This window comes from Bos indicus x Bos taurus, chromosome 6 (assembly GCF_003369695.1).
Source record: "Bos indicus x Bos taurus breed Angus x Brahman F1 hybrid chromosome 6, Bos_hybrid_MaternalHap_v2.0, whole genome shotgun sequence".
Lineage (NCBI taxonomy): Eukaryota > Metazoa > Chordata > Mammalia > Artiodactyla > Bovidae > Bos > Bos indicus x Bos taurus.
In genome coordinates, this window is record NC_040081.1 from 99,332,096 (window position 1) to 99,349,329 (window position 17,234).

At 42.2% G+C, this 17,234-nt stretch overlaps 1 protein-coding gene across 3 annotated transcripts in view; it reads right to left on the reverse strand.

Annotated features, from left to right (window-relative positions):
• The window catches only part of WDFY3 (WD repeat and FYVE domain containing 3), a 283,520-nt gene extending 268,557 nt beyond the window's left edge, over positions 1 to 14,963 (reverse strand). For 2 of the 3 annotated variants that reach the window (XM_027544940.1, XM_027544939.1), the window contains exon 1: positions 14,900 to 14,963. The gene's annotated coding sequence lies outside the window, so the exon portion shown is untranslated. The remainder of the gene's footprint in view (positions 1 to 14,899) is intronic. The other variant, XM_027544938.1, reaches the window with a different exon arrangement.
• Positions 14,964 to 17,234: the final 2,271 nt, after the last annotated feature.

Here is a 17,234-nt window from a genome sequence, read left to right on the forward strand (position 1 = left end):
GGTGTGGCCAAAAGATTTTAAAAATTAGAAAAAAAAGAATGACACTTCATGACTAACAAGGGGAAGAGCAGCTGCTACTCTACCTGTGGGGGCTGGAAAGACCACGAGGAGCACCCAGGGGAATCCACTGCAGCATGTTCCGGAAGTGCTGTGTGGTGTTAAGGTTAGTGGAAGCTATCACAATCCTATACAGTCAGAACCACCAGGAGCTCAGAGCCTTTCAAGAATGAGGGGCTGGGTCAGTGTGTGAGGAACAGAATGCTGATAAGCTGAGGTGCTCGCAGAAGGTATGAAATTGGAAGTGAAACAGGTTAGGGGGTCTGCACTGATGCAATATTAAGGACTCTAGCCACTATTAACTTCCTAATCCCCGGTGTTCGGTAAGTACCCGCATCTTACCCTTCAAATATATTTTCTTTTTGTGTCCTTTCCCCCAATCATGCACAGAGCAAGTTCGCAGGAATTAAAGTTGTAAAATATCAAGAAAGAATCACCACAGAACCAGGGCAGCATGACATCACCCAGAATTGGCAGCCCTATGGCACTGCCTCTGGCATGCATTTAGACTTTCTCTCTTTTAGAGAAGTTGCCTCTGTGGATGGGATAAATCAGGGTTATCTTGACATTTATACAAGCGGGGAAGGAAGTGAGGGGAAAGACCAGGGAAGGGAAAAGGGTAGTTAAGCTACTAACGGGTGACCTTCTAGACACCAGCTAGGAGGGCTGCCCGCCTTTTGACTTCCCCTTGGCAGGGGTCTGGAAAGAAGGTATAAAAACTTCTGCTGCTGCTAGGCTCCCAAGAGCTGCTCTGGTTTCTTCTGCTCAAGTCCCATTCATTCAATTCATTATTCAACTTCCAGTATGGGTTCCAAAAATACCTTTTAGTCCCCCTTAAGGTGGTATCAGCTGATTGAAACCCCCAAAATGCTACTACGACTTCTTCTAGCAATTAAAAAGGTCTGGAAGGTTCTCATTTTAACATCAAATGACCCTAACTGTACATTTTCCTTGCTTCCTCTTACCCTGCTCAAAAACTAAACAGAGTGTATTTTTGCCTTCAGAACTATGACTTTAGAACTCTCATGCCTAACATGCTTTTTCATATCCTCCTATTTTGCAAGAAAGTACATTTACCCCAAAGCTTCAGTCTGATCGTTTTAGCACCAGTTCCCTGTTAAGACATTGCTCTCAAGTGTCAGCAGTTCTCTACATCTCGTGATCCCATGCAAGTGCCAGCAAAGCAAAGTGAATGATTACTGATTAACAATGGAAATGAATTCTGTTCTTACAAAATGGTATATAAAACAGAATATAAAAAAAAAAAAAATGTCAAGCCGAGCCTGTTTCTGCTTTTCCTGTCACTTAAATCCTAGATCACCAATACAGACTTCTGACAGGAGATGCTTTAGTAGTTCTAGCCCTAATTCTCAATTCTGGATGGAGTCACTATTAACATTAACTCACCCCGCCTTTATATCCCGGACTAGATAACTAGGGTTCCGAGCTTCTTCTGGTACCCACTGTGTTCCACTTTTACCCTCTCTGCTGTTTCAGGCCTGTTTATCCCTCACTTATTGTCACCAGGCCTCTGATCTGACACTTCTGGAGACTCCCAGTCTGGTCCCTGTCTGGTCTCTTCCTAGGACTCGGATGCCTACTTTTGATTTCTAGTTCCAACCCCAAGGACTGGTAACAGGCCATTATCTGTGCCCAGTGCCAAGAGACAGAATTCTCTGACAGCCAATCATATAAATGTATGTATACATTTACGATGTGAAGGCAGAAGAAGAGAGTGAGAGAGGATGAGCTGGTTGGATGGCATCACCAATTTAATGGACATGGACAAACAGAGATGGTGAGGGACAAGGAAGCCTGGCATGCTCCAATCCATGGGGCTGAAAAAAGTCAGACATGACTTGGCAACTGAATAACAACACAATACATCTATGAACTTATTCATTCATTTTTCTCTCTCTCTCCCTGTCCCCCCACAATTCCATGTGCTTCTTCACCTTGAATTCCCATTAACAATAGATCAAGAAGATTGCTTTCTGCCTGTTCTATCCCTGGCACAGGCTACCAAAGGGAACTCATCCTCAACACCTGTAGCTTAGGTGGTGGTGGTGTTTAATCGCTAAGGTGTGTCCAACTCTTTTGCAACTCCATGGACTATAGCCCACCAGGCTCCTCTGTCCACAGAATTCTCCATGGAAGAATACTGGAGTGGGTTACCATGTCCTTCTCTAGGGGATCTTCCTGACCCAGGGATCAAACCCACATCTCCTGCATCAGCAGGTGGGTTGTATACCACCGAGCCACCAGAGAAGCCCAAAACACCCCCTTGCTAGTCGATAAACACAAGGCAAAATGCATCTCATGTGATAGATTAATTTCATTTACTTTTAACTTTTCACCCGGCAAATTATTTTCCTCTACTCTAATTTTATACTATTACAACACTTTTCTCAATCTAAGACTATGTTGAACATCTATCTTTTAAAAATTCACTTTACTGCTTGTTTATGTTGGTAGAACTTCTCTATTTCAGGCATCTGGCCAATTTATTTTCTAAATTGCTGTTCATTGACATTTCCTAGTGAATTCAAGTCTCATGAGGAAAATAATAATGAAATTAAGCTTTAATTGTAACTCCAATAAGCCACAGCATTCTTTACTACTTTGCCATATTTAAACTTCTTTAAAAATAAAAACAGGGCTTTTTAAAAATTGATTTCTTAATGATTATAGCTAACAAAATGCAAATGTCTAACTCAAAACCTGTGCGTAGTACTTACCTTTGCTTAGAAAAATGAGGTAAAAAATTTTCAAATACAAATCAGTATCACCACTAGGGTATGAAAGAGCATTTCTAAACTTTAACAAAAACGCAAGAAGGCATACCCAGGTGTGGTTACTATCTACATCGCATACCTGCTGTTAAATAACAAGACCAAAGTAACAATTAGCTACTGGAATGCAACCCATCTCCTTCCGGTAAAATAGCACTTGCTTAAGAGAGCTTCACTGGACTGGAATGACGCTTTGTCAGATGACATTAGGACATGTGAGACAACTATTAACTGCTGCACTGAAGTGGGTGTCAGCAGCAGAGCAGGAAGAAGGAAGGGTAGAACATGGGGACCCTTAAAGATCTCTTAATACTACATGCATGCTTCAGTGTCTGACTCTTTACAACGCTATGGACTCTAGCCCACCAGGCCCCTCTGTCCAAGGGATTCTCCAGGCCAGAATACTGGACTGGGTTGCCATTTCCTTCTCCAGGGGGATCCTACTGACCCAGGGATCAAACCTGCATCTCTTTATGTCTCCTGCATCACAGGCAGGTTCTTTTCCACTAGTGCTACCTGGGAAGGCCTCTTAATACTGGCTACAGTCAATAACTGGCTCATTTCTGATGAATGTATTAGGCTGAAAAAAATTAAAGTGCATCTGAAAAAGGAATAAGCTTTGTAAGAAAGATATAACCCTCCTAGCTGTGAATAGAGATCACTGCAGTATTACCATCTCAGAAATGCTATTCAGCACACATTTTCCCCTGTTTCCCAACTACACCAGTGTGTGTTGGTGCTACAGTGGCCTAAAGGCCTTTCCAGCAGCTGCCATGTCTTGTCAGGCTTCTCCATACCCTCCTGAAAATATAAACACCTATGCCAGCACTTGTGGTGGTTATGCAAGCTAACTCAAGCTGGGAATCACCGAACTTATTTACTCTGGTGACTCAGATTTAGATCTAGGTCTCTGTGGGGAAGGAGGTGGAGAACACAACTTCATGTTATGACACCATTCTTCATTAGTATTCATTGTATAACTAAAGCAAACTCAGCGCTTTCTGCTTTTTCATAAAGTTTGACAAAGAAAGGAAATGTTCCAGGTTTGCCTAGGTACAGGTCAGCATCTGCTATACCAAGTGACCCTGGACAGAACAAGCGCCCTTTACAGGGAAGTGTTTTTTTCTATTTTCTCTGTCCATGTTCCCCCGATGGCGTTCCCAACCCCTGCCTCCACCCCCTCCCCCCACCACTGTCCTTTCTCTTCCTTCTGCAGCCTTCCTTTAAGCCTGCCACCAATTAGATACCTTAGCCACACTGAACTTCACAATGGCAAAATAATTTTTTCAATGCTATTTCACTCCAAGACAACAGAAATACTTTAAACACGACCAGACATCAGAAAAAATAAAACAGCAATACATCAGTTTTCATCTTGACCAAAGAGATAACATCTAATTTATTTCAGAACTTAGCAAATGAAATATACAAAGCACACCTGTCATCAATCCAACAGATCAAATTATCCTTAAAAAGAATATAAGCTAGACAAGTCTTTTAGTACAATTTTCATGGTGACCTAGTTGTAAAAGGCTTCAGGAGTAAAACTAAGGCTTTCATGTGTTTTGACTTTATCCCTCTCCCTTCTCCTCATTTTGTAAATAATAAATTCAGGCGAATTTTTTCCCAAGAGACCTCATCTGACTCATTAATGGTGAAATCAATTGATTTTATTATTTTCTATAATTCTGATAGAAGTAAATCTCACAGGATTCACCAAGGAAATTCAATCAATTCCCCTGATATTCAGATCAAACCTCATCTTAGGGTTATCTGAATCATTTCAACTACAAGTAATCTTTCTACTAGCTAAGTATCCACAAAACTTCTGCACCCCTCAGATAGACTAAGACTAATTGTATACTGTTCAAACATTTATGCGTTTATCTTATCTTCATCATATTATAAAGTTATTGAGAGCAGAAGTATCCATGTCTTAAACATTCATGCAAATACCAGAGCACCCAGGACAGCAAACAATAAAACATTTAATAAGTAATCGAGAAAAAAAGTACACAATTATTAATAAACACTACAGCATCATTTGAGAACCTATTTACAGGGTATTATTTTGGGAAAGAAGAACTAGGTTCCCAGAGCAAGTTGAATCCTTTATATTTGGACTAACTTAGTCACTAGAGGCATCACACAAATAAATCAGGCTGAATAAAATTATTAGGCAATCAACACACAATGATATTTCTAAAAATAACTGAGTTTATTTTTATTTCATACTTGTTTACTTAACTGTGGCATATATCATCTAAATCACTGTGTTTTAATGAGCAGTGTGCCACAGGAAAAGAACTTGGGCTTTCGAGACAGAGAGATTCAGGCTTTAATCAAGAAGATCTGATTATGAATTTACTGAGGGATTTCTAGGACAAAGAGAATAAAGAAACATAATAAAACATATATTATCATTCTTTCACTTGATAATGAATAGTCTTAGAATTCCTAGGAGTGGCAGTAAACATTTATTTTCTTAAGACTTACATCATTTTCTGACAACATGCTTATTACCTAACTACATTCATTCACTCAGTGCATACTGAAGGCCAATTACATGCCAGTGTGTATGTATTTAGAGAGAGAATAAAATTTGCTGAAATATATTACACAATGTGTGGTAATATTCTACAGCTGTTTATTCAGCTATACTAAGAACATCCCTTCTATTTCTGAAATCTCCTCTGTATTCAACAAAATGATAGCAGGTAGTTAATAAATACCATCCCTTGACTAACTGCCCAGTACTTCTTTCTTTACTACTCTATTACTTGGTAAGAATGAAAGTTTCTGGTAAGCAAATATAGTAGTGATTAGATAAAAAAAAGCCAGGCCACTTTGTAAGATTTGAGGGCATTTTGGAATTTTACGGAGAGTCTTTGAGGTGTCAGACATTGCCGATGGTAGTTAAGTCGTAGGTGTGAATAGGTATTTTCATGAACTTGGTACAACACTTTGAACTATGTCTATATACTCATGCCAAGTCATTGTTATTCATATCCTCTATGCCTTATGAAATGTTTTGGTTCACATGATGACCTATTACTTTCTATGGAGAATAAGTTAAATAAAAACTGACAAATCCTTTAAAAAAAAAAAAAAAAAGGCCCAGCCAAAAGGAATTAAGAAGAATGACATGTGATTGATCTTACCTGACTAGATCCAGGGTGTGAACGACCTACTGGGTTGAAAATAATCAGCCATTTGCCTAGTTACCTGTCGTCCTTTTTATAGAAAATTCAAGGAAGAAATTCCCAGGATTCTGCTGCCTATGGAAACAAAGCCCAGAACCTAACCTCTTCACTCCCTGAGGAGTGAATACGACAATATCAACATTCTTATATTTGTCAACATTTTAAGACTAGCAAAATCACTGTGATTTTAGTAATAAAATTCAAATAAGTACTGTACTTTAGTCACATAAGATATTACCACTGGTCAAGAGTGACAGGTGAAGAGTATGTGGGACTCTACTATTTCCCCAACTTCCTGAGTTTATTTCTTTAAAAAAAAAAAAAAATATATATATATATATATATGTATACCAGTAAGGTAATTCAAATTGAATAAATGTTAGGGAAATTAAAACAGTAAGTTGCACATCCAAACTCAAACACTCAAAATATACTAAGAAATTTGGATATTTTGAGAAGATACCTGTAAGATTCTTTTAAAGTATTGAGTCCTATGCTACTGCTAAGTCACTTTAGTCATGTCCGACTCTTCGACCCCAGAGATGGTGGCCCACCAGGCTCCCCTGTCCCTGGGATTCTCCAGGCAAGAACACTGGAGTGGGTTGCCATTTCCTTCTCCAATGCATGAAAGGGAAAAGTGAAAGTGAAGTCGCTCGGTCGTGTCCGACTCTTAGTGACCCCATGGACTGCAGCCCACCAGGGTCCTCCGTCCTTGGGATTTTCCAGGCAGGAGTACTGGAGTGGGGTGCCATTGCCTTCTCCGATTGAGTCCTATAGACAATACTTAATCACTTCCTAAATTATATGATTTATAAAGCAAAATGTATGTGTATGGATGCATTACCTAGAGCAAGGCAATAAAACTAAAAGATTCTGTGCAAATAAATTAGTTGCCACCCTCCACACCAGGAAGGAAAAAAAGATACAAAATAATTTTGGCATGACTTTCTAACATCAGATAATGACTGTGTATCAGATTCCTATTTTTCTTAGGCTGCTGCTGCTGCTAAGTCGCTTCAGTCATGTCCGACTCTGTGCGACCCCATAAACGGCAGCCCACGAGGCTCCCCCATCCCTAGGATTCTCCAGGCAAGAACACTGGAGTGGGCTGCCATTTCCTTCTCCAATGCAGGAAAATGAAAAGTCAAAGTGAAATCGCTCAGTCGTGTCTGACTCTGTGACCCCATGGACTGTGGCCTACCAGGCTCCTCTGTCCATGGGATTTTCCAGGCAAGAGTACTGGAGTGGGTTGCCATTGATTAATTGGCCTCCTTGAAGACCACACTGGCCAGAGAACAGAGGGACATAGCTAGGAAGAAACATTATACAGGAAGAGGAAGCTGGGCCTGGCAGATTCATCAAGTGCTGAGGATATACCTATTACACATGTCAAAAATCAGAATGTAACATGATGATTCTCACAACACTGGTACCAAGGGTTTAAGAAACAAGGAAAGTTAAAGAAGCGTCAGAACTCAATGATCACTATTATCTAAGGGACCTGCAGTAATGAGGGCTGCCAACAGATGAAGAACCAAACAGCACAACAGTTTCCTGATGGCCCAGTGGTTAGGAATCCGCCTTCCAGTGCAGGAGACAAGGGTTCAATCCCTGGTCAGGGATCTAAGATCCCATATGCCTTGGGGCAACTAGGCCAAGAGGCAGGAAGAAAAGACCCCGCATCAGATCACTGAAGAGCCCACATACCACTACTAAGACCTGATGCAGCCAAATAAATAAATACACATTATTTTTTAAAAAGGCAAAGGCAGAATAGGAATTCAAATCTCTTAATTTGGGGGCCTCTGAAGTACCATTGTAAATAGGCACTTATCTTTTATAAGTAGTAACAACAAATACTTTAAAGGGATTTGGCGACACAAAAGAATCAAACAACCATGATTAGTTTATTAAAAAAAAAAGTCCTCATTCACTGGCCTTCTAAACTCCAACATCAGTACAGTAGTGCTTTAAATCCATTGTGGCTTCACATGTGTCTAGTTGACTCAAAGTTACTAATCTAGACTTGAAGTCTTATCAAGACGTGTAAATACAGCACTGCATAGGTCTCTTCACTTTACCGAGGAGGGATTCCGTTTTCAATAGCAGATACTTAGGAGTACCTGCTATTGAGTTGGCATAATGATAAAAAGGTTTGCCAGAGTATTAGTCTCAAGTTTGCTCAGCTACAACAGCATCTGATCATAGAACAACGTATATTAAACTTAAAATAACTAATTTCATTAACACTGTACCAAGTCATACTCTCTGGGGAAGGAAATGGCAACCCACTCCAGCATTTTTGCCTGGGAAATCGCATGGATAGAAGAGCCTGGCAGGCTACAGCCCATGGGGTCACAAAGAGTCGGACACGACTGAGCAACTAAGCACAGCAAGTCATACTCGAATATACTACACACGAATAGATGCAGGTGACAACAAATTTTTTTAATAAAGAAAATTTATGGGAAAGAAACAAATTTGTTAATAATTTTCTTTTAATTTAAGAAAACCAACGCACAAATTTAACATTAATATTATTCCACTAGAGAAGTAAAACCAAGGCCCAACTCACAAATAACCATTAAAACAGCAATAAAAAAAAACCCAAACCAAATTTTAGCACTCACTGAAATCACAGTGTAGTTGATCAAAATACAAACAGCATCCCCATTAACTGGGCTAAGATGCACAAAGTATTTCATATATTAAAAAAAAAACTACAGGGCATATTATCACTAGACTTGTCACAATGGATTACAACACTGTGACCGTCAATAATCCAATATTTATGATCTATTACACACACAAAAATCTATGAAGTGAAGTGAGGTGAAAGTTCCTCAGCCGTGTCCAACTCTTTGTGACCCCATGGACTACACAGTCCATGGAATTGTCCAGGCCAGAATACTGAAGTGGGGAGCCTTTCCCTTCTCCAGGGGTTCTTCCCAAACCAGGGATCAAACCCAGGTCTCCTGCATTGCAGGCGGATTCTTTATCAGCTAAGCCACAAGGGAAGCCCAAGTACACAATAATTTTTTGGCTTAACAAAAAAAGGAAGAAAAATGACTCATATCACTAAAAGACATTACTTTAAATATTCTGCCTCAAGTCTTGCAGCTTCTTCAGATACAATACCTATCATCTCTTAATGTCCCTCTCCTGCAGGTTCAAAGACACGCAGGAGTATCAGACAGAACAAGGAATCCGGAGATAGGTGGAGTTACCGATACCATTAACAATTGCATGTTTAAGATGCTAAGACCAGACTCAGCCAAAACAAACAAAAAAGCTTAACGTAGATGTGTCAGAGTTGAGGGTCTCTGTTCTGGGGCCTGACATTTCTACAAACTCAGTACAAAATCCCAAAGCTCTACATCCATACAGTCAGGTAAATATAGCAATCATAACTGCCTGTTCAACCAAATGAAACACCCTACAAAATATCACTGACTTTATTTCTGGTTCTAGACTTTTCACACTCTGCAAGGCTCCTGCTTCAGTTGTTTATAGAAGTGATATTCTAGACTTTGTGTCTTGTTTATTAAATAATCAGTGTCTTGCTTATTAAAGATCTAGGGGCCCAGTAATAAAGTAATCTCAAAAATTCTCTCTAAAGAAAGGAAAACAGAAGTGTGAATGTTTTCATTCTACAGAAGAATGAACCAAAACACTGTGCAGGGAACCCTATCTATTTAGCTTGGAGAGAAATAATCTACATTTCTTTATTATTACATTTGTTTATAATGAATGAATGAGTGAATTTCCTATGCATTTGGCACTTCTTGAGCATGCAATCAGAGGAAGGATAAGCCCATAGGGAAACATGCTAAGGGATTTGGAGGAAGTCTGCCCATGGGCTTAGGGGAAGAGAGGAAAAAGCCAGGAGACGCTACCACCCGGATGTGCACTCAAGCATGCACCAAGTATTTACTGAGCACCTATTATGCACAGCTCACTGCCCCAGCACCAAATGCACAGGGTCAGCAAAACAGAATCCACGTCCACATGAGCAATACTGTTGGGTATCTCCTATCCAGTTGTCAATGATTAACCCCATTTTCAGCAATTCCATAATTCAGCAGGCATTCATCTAATGAAACAGGAATTCAGAGGTTTAAAAGAAAAATCTAGGATCTCCATCTAGGGGGAGGAGATAAAGACAAATAAAGCAGCTTTTAAGTGGAGGTATGATAAAGGCTGCCAAGGGGACCCACAGGGGAAGGACGACCAAGCACTATTCCCGGACAAGGACCAGCTTGCAGGCAGGAGAGGGTGGCACACTATAGGAACTTCAAGCAGGAGACAACACTTCTCTGTTCACGCACAGGACACACTTCAGGCTCTAACTCACTGAGAGCAGAAGTCAAAGTCCTTAAGAGTCCTGGCCTACGTGGTCTCTGGGCCTCCACCACCCTGACCTCAGCTCTCATCTCCCTCCAGCCAACCCGACTGTTCTCCCAACACTCAACACCCTCCTGCTTCAGAGCCTCGGTACCTGCTCTTCCCCCAGCTCTAAAACTCTCACTCCCTTAAATGCATCAAGTCTCTGCTCAAAAGTCACCTTAAGGAAGGGTAACGCATGTCATAACGTTACATGAAAGTCAGCTTTCTAAAGACTGAAGTCATGCTACAATTATTCATGGGTTCATGCCCCTTACAACACCTGGGATGATGTCAAAGACCACATGTTTAAATTATTTCAGTCTCTTATTTTCCCTTTAAGTCCAGCTAAAAAGTGAAGAAATGCTTTATAATTATTTTGAGGATTTTTTTTAACCCTAAATTTTCCTTAAAGAAACAAAACTTCACCTAGTTTTTTTAAAGCCACATTTTTAAAAATGTTAAGGGCTAAGTATTAGAATTCTCCAGTGATGGTTTCATTATAAAAGCTTCAAAAAAATATTTATTAAAAAAAAACTCATTTATTTACTTATATGGCTGCACTGGGTCTTAGTTGTGGCACGTGGGAACCAGCTTCCTAACCAGGGCCCTTGTTATTGGGAGCATAGACTCCCAGCCACTGGACTTTTACAAGGAAAAGTCCCTATAAAAGGAATTTTAATACATGAAAGCCAACAGTAGAATAAGAAGCTCAAAGAAACAGCCTTAAAGTGCTACCGCCTTCATATTGAGATAGTGACTGATGACCAAGCCAAAAAATTATTTAGCAATATCTGTCACAAACTTTCTACATTGGTTCAAATGCTGCTGAAAGTAAGAATTAAAAAGTCAAAACCATTAAAGGAGACCATTACACATAAAACAGCTAAAATTTCAATAACTGACAATATTAAATGCCAACAAGGGTACAGGAATAACTGAAATTCTCTTACACTGATGCAGATAGGAATTCAAAACAGTGTAGTCATTTTGGAAAAGTTTGGCAGTTCAATATGAAGTAACTAATATTGATAAAATATACACTTTCATAGGACCCAGTAATCCCATTCCTAGGTGCATCTCAAGAAAACTGAAAACATTTCTCCTGTCCATAGACCTGTTCATAATGGTTTATAGCAGCTTTATTCATAACTGTCCAAAACTGGGAACAACTTAAATGTCTAACTCATGAATGAATGAACAAACTGTGGTACCTCATTGTAATGGAGAGGTACTCAACAACACAAAAGAACAAATTTAGTGCTGTGCTGGGGCTGACTGGTACAGCTTATGACAGCCTACTGTTAAATTTTCAGTTTTGCAAGCTGATTTAGGTAGCTCAATGTGGGCCATGATGAGCATGTTTACACTGCAATAATTAGCAGATGCTACCAATCTGGGACTTTTTTCTTTGGAGGACAGGTTGTTACAAGTTTATCAGCATACCATTGATGAAACTACTGACACAAGAAACAACTTAATGAATATCCAAAGTATTACGATAAATGAAAGACATCAAGATACATACTGTATGATTTCATTTATGTTATATAGACATAAATTTCTTGTCTACAAAGACAAGATAACAGGGATATTAATTAGATTAACAGTTAGCAGGGGCTAGAGGTAGAGGGCGGAGAAGGCAATGGCAACCCATTCCAGTGTTCTTGCCTGGAGAATCGCAGGGACGGCGGAGCCTGGTGGGCTGCCATCTACGGGGTTGCACAGAGTCGGGCATGACTGAAGCGACTTAGCAGCAGCAGAGGTAGAGGAAAGGATTCACTACATAGGGGCAGGAGAGAGCTGTTTGGAGTGATAGAAATGTTTCATATGTTGATTGTGGTGGTGATAAGCCAACTGTATATGTCTGCCAAGACTTTTTACCACATATAAATTAATCTCAAAAACCTGACTACAAAAAAAAATGTAGGAATAGGAGTTATTTATCTATTCATCCTTTAATGGATGACAAATGATACAAAGGAAGAACTGGAAACTAATCTGTTGAAATATCAAGAAGGCAGATTTTAACTCACATAAACAGAAAAAATATTTTAAAACATTTTTGAAAACATGAACCTGTGGTCACAGGAAGTATTAAAAACAGAGTCTGGATAATCCTGTCAAAGACACAGTAGAAATAGCCCTACTTTGAGTGTCATTTCAGACTAGTACTATTAAGAGAGGTTAGTATCACTAAGGTCTCTTCCTACTCAGAGTCAGAGGCTCTAAAACTCCATAGTATTTTGTGTTATGATAACAGCAGATCGATCCACTTTTCTATGGTAGTCAAGCATCAATTACTAATTTTAACATGAAGCAAATGCTATCATTGACTTAGAGAGGAGTACAACCTTATTATTAGGAGTGCTGGCTCTGGTGTTAGACAATCTGGGCTCAACTGTTGGCCCACCAGTTGGCTGTCACTTTGAACAAGCATCTTTCATAGTATCTACTTCCACATCTGTAAAATGGGATTCACATTTTCCTAAGGCTTCAGTAAGAATGCATGAAAAATGACTTCTGTGAGCTAAATCCTCAATAACAAGCATTTCTTAGACATAACTGGAAGGGAAAGATAACAAATTATCAAATCTAATCCTAAGATTTTTAATTTTCCAAATACAGATTTATTCTTTAATTATATATCTAGTGGCTTATAATTTTTTGCAGAGCCAGATCTTTTTGAAAATGTGTTGACTCTGGACTCTTTACCCAGGAAAAAATGCAAATATATGCTACATTCTGCATATGATTTCCAAGGATTCAAGGACTTTCTAAAGCACATGCATGAAATTGAAAATGCCTGATGTAAACTCTTAAAATTGCAACGCTGAGTAGTGGAATTTAAGAATCGTCAAAGGAGAGAACCCAAATAATACTGAAATAGTACGCTGTCATTAACTCTTAAAAAAAAAGAAAAAAGATTTTGCAAGTAAGACCAGAACATCATGTTTGTAATTCATATCTCCTTTTTACAGAAATTTTAAATTAGAAGCATAACATTTTTTACATGAATCAATATCAACTCATATAAAGACACTGGTAGTAGAAACCTACCAGCATAAGAATGAAAGGTTCCAAGCATTAACATGCACCACTGATGTTCAAATACCGTAGGAAGGGTTCCCAAATCAATCTAATACAGTATGTATTTTAAAATATCTTTTATAGAAATCAAACTAATTCCTATGCTTAGAGTCCCATGTTCACGTTAAAGTTTTATTTTCAAATGAGATTTATATTTTTCTTGACCTATGCACTACTAGCACATCGAGCTTTTTTTTTTTAATCAACATATTTTTGGTCCTGTTTTATGTTGTTTGTCACACCGTCTGATGGTGGAAACTGTTTCAAATCTGCTATCAAGTAATTTCAACCTGGAAATCTACTGCTATCTCAAAGCAAAAGGTTTTTTTTTTCTTTTTTTAATTGTTTGGTTTTCAGACAACAGAAACCACTTGGCACTAACCAACTCATGCCCATCACGGAACAAAAAATAGTTTTTCGTATGCAGTAGCACCATTTTCCCACAGGAAACAACCATTTTTAAGGCACTGGAAGTAGAGGCAAGGGTTCACATATATAGTAAACATCTTTTCAATCGGTTTTATCAGATTATTTCAGAAAAAGGAAAACCTAATAGCGTGGATCTCGGAATTCAATCCAAAAAAAAATCAATGAAACGCTGCCCCTGAGGATCAAACACTGACCAGGTCTGCCAAATGGCTTTTGGTCGAGAAGGTCAAAACTGCTATTTAAAGCCCACCGTAACCGTGAATGTTTGCTGTGGCACCGCATCCCCCGTTCAAGAGGAAAAAAAAAAGGGCAAACACGCTCCGCGAGAGCATCTCCGGTTGCTTGCACAAACGAAGGTTTCCAGCACAGGGCGTGGGGTTTGGGGGGGCGGGGGGGGGGGGATAGATCAGGGCTCGAAAATAAGCCAGGAGAAGCCCGCAGCCGCGGAGACAGCGCCGGAGGGATGGAGGCCTCGCCCGGCAGTGCCCGGGGCGGAGGGAGGCGGGGGGGGGGAGGGCCTCCGGGAGCCGAGACCCCGCGGGGTCTGGCGGAGGGGCCCCCGATCGGTCCCGGATCCCTGGACCTCCAGGTTACGCCCCCACTGCTTAAACGCGTTAACGTCCAGCCCTCGCCTCCCTCACCCCCGAAACACCCCCAGCATCGCTCCCCACAGCCCGCAGCCCTTGACCCCGACGCCGACTGGACCGCGACGGCGCCCTCTCCAGGCCGCGGTGGAGGACACAGGCCAGGCCGCCAGCCCCGCAGCGGCGGCGGCGGCGGCCCCGGGCAGCGCGATCCCGGGGGAGGATGGCAGCTGGGCTGGGGCCTGTCCCCCCTCCCCGCCCCCAGGGGCAGCGTGCGCAGGGCCGCGAGTGGGCAGCGCCTCCGCCCCGCACGAACAAAGCGGCCGCGGCGAGCGGGGCGGGGGGGTCGGGGGGCACTCACCGGAGGGCGGGTGGGCGCGGGCTGGCCCGGCCGGGAGCGGGGACCGTGGCGGGCCGGGGGGCGCGCTGGCGACGGGGAGGGGGCGGCAGGCGCGGCGTCCACGGCGGGGCCCGGGAGCCCCGCGGTGCGGGGGGGAGATGGGGCTGCGGGCCGCGATCGAGGCTGCGGCCACGGGGTGCGGGAGCCGGTCGGCCGGGGCCGTGCAGCGAGCGGCGCTAGGCGGCCGGGGCAGCGACGCCGCCGCCACCGCCTCCTCTTCCTTCTCCGGCCCCGCTCCCTGCTCCCCCGCGTCGTTCTCCTCCTCCTCGCTGGGTCCCCGCCGCCGCCGCCGCCGCCGCCTCAGCTTCGGCGCTTCTCGGTCTTCTCCTCTCCATCAAGGCCGGGCCGCCCCGCAGGGACCATCCCGGGAAGTGAGGGGCTGTTGCCGTTCCCCGCAGCGGTTGGTGGCCATCTTTAATCCTCCTCCTTTCTCCACCTCCCGCTGCTGCCTGACTGACTGACTGACTCTGGATCCTCCTCTTTCCCCTCCTGCTCCTCCTACTGAGCCGGCCGCAGAAATTGCAGCGGCTCCTTCCTCTGAACCCTCCTGCCTTTCCTTCCTCTTTCCTGACTTCCTTCCCTTCCCTCGGCTTCCCGCTTTCCCCCTCCTCACTCTGACCAGCTGGCTTCGTCTCCCCCTTTTGCTGGCAGCGGGCGCTCGACTCTCTCAGCCTGACTTTGCCCTCCCCCCTCTTTTTCACTCTGGTCCCTCTCCCCACAGCCTTCCCTTTCCAGAGGCACACACCCCGGCTTCCTTCCTTCCCCACGTCCTGCCCTCAGCCAGCGACTCCCGTTTCTCTCTCGCAGCCCCTTTGCCCCTCGCCCGCGGTGCGCTCCCCCCACCCACCACCTCCCACCTCGGTCCCAATTTCTCAAAAAGACTCAGCTGAGAAAGGACAGCTGTGCGCTGCTCTCCTTAACCCTACACCCATTTGCTGGATGCTGTCAGACGGACGGCAGGCTGCGTTAATTTTACTCCCGCTGGAGTACAAAAGGACTGCCCACGCTAAGCTGTTTTACTACGCAGCTTTGACACTCCTGGATGCTGTGGTGTTTGGGCTTCGACCCCGTAGAGGACAGAGGCATTCAAGACCCCGATCTCAGTTGCCTTCCTTCAGTGACCTTGAACTGGTCGCCTTAAGATTGTAGGGTTATTTTTCCCCTTCCTCTAAAGGGCATCATGGATACCTTTGCAGTCCTAACAAACACAGTGTTTAGACCCAATTAGCACGTTTTGGTAAACCTTAGAACTGCTAAGCGATTATCAGTTTGCCCCTCTGTGTTTGGTTGCTAATCAACCCAGTGGACCGTGTGGGGCATACTTTACTGGCAGTGGAGACCAACTGAGTCAGCAATTCTGAGTGGACAGGGTTAGAGGGGGGAAGTGGTCACCTCATCGTTCTAATGACAAACTTGTTTTTCCTAACACTGCAATCTACAGAAGCTTGTGAATGTCCTCTACTAAAGATGAAGCAAGCTGGACTTGCTGTTTGCTTCTGTTTAGTCACTTGGCATTTGGCAAATTGGACCCATTTGTAAGGATTCACTCACAGATTACTTCAAGATTCAGCACTGTTGACAAATACAAGGGATGTTAAATGTGAGCATTTGGGGGTGGGGGTGGGGTCACAGTGCCTATCCCCCCAAAAAAGCACCTTGCCCTTTCAGAATAAGACGATGAAATGTATTCAAAGGTTATTCCCTTCAATAGGCCAATTACAGGGGAAAATGTTTTTAAATATAGTTTTATAATTCAAAGTAATTTTTAAAATTCAAATGTAAAGTTATTATAAAATGCGCTTCAAACTGTTTGAAAAGAAGGTGCCAAAACAAACTTAAAAATGTATTTTAATAAAAAATATTGGTATGCTTTGGGAGGTGGAATTCTAATCTTCTTCCTTGATCTTTACAGAGTAACCGGTACCTTGTTAGATTTCAGATTTCAGTTGCCATCTTTCAATACTAGTAATTCTATTTGAAATCAACAACCTGTATCAGCATGTAAAACTTTTAAACCCAAGTCAAGTCTTTGAGACATCTTCCTATAATACAGTTTAGAATAAATTATTGAAAACAAAGCACCTACATTGTGTAAGGCAATATGTGTATGTTTGTGTTTTCTTTTTTGGTCTTTAGGTGTTTATTTAGATTTTGTGTTTCTCCAGTCTATTACTAGACAAAATTACTACAAAATTCTTGATTATTTCCTTATGAGTGACTGTTTTTAGACAGTAAAATGGATAACATGAGCATTGAGTAAGAAAGACAGTTGTCTTAAACATGAGGCCTGCGTGCA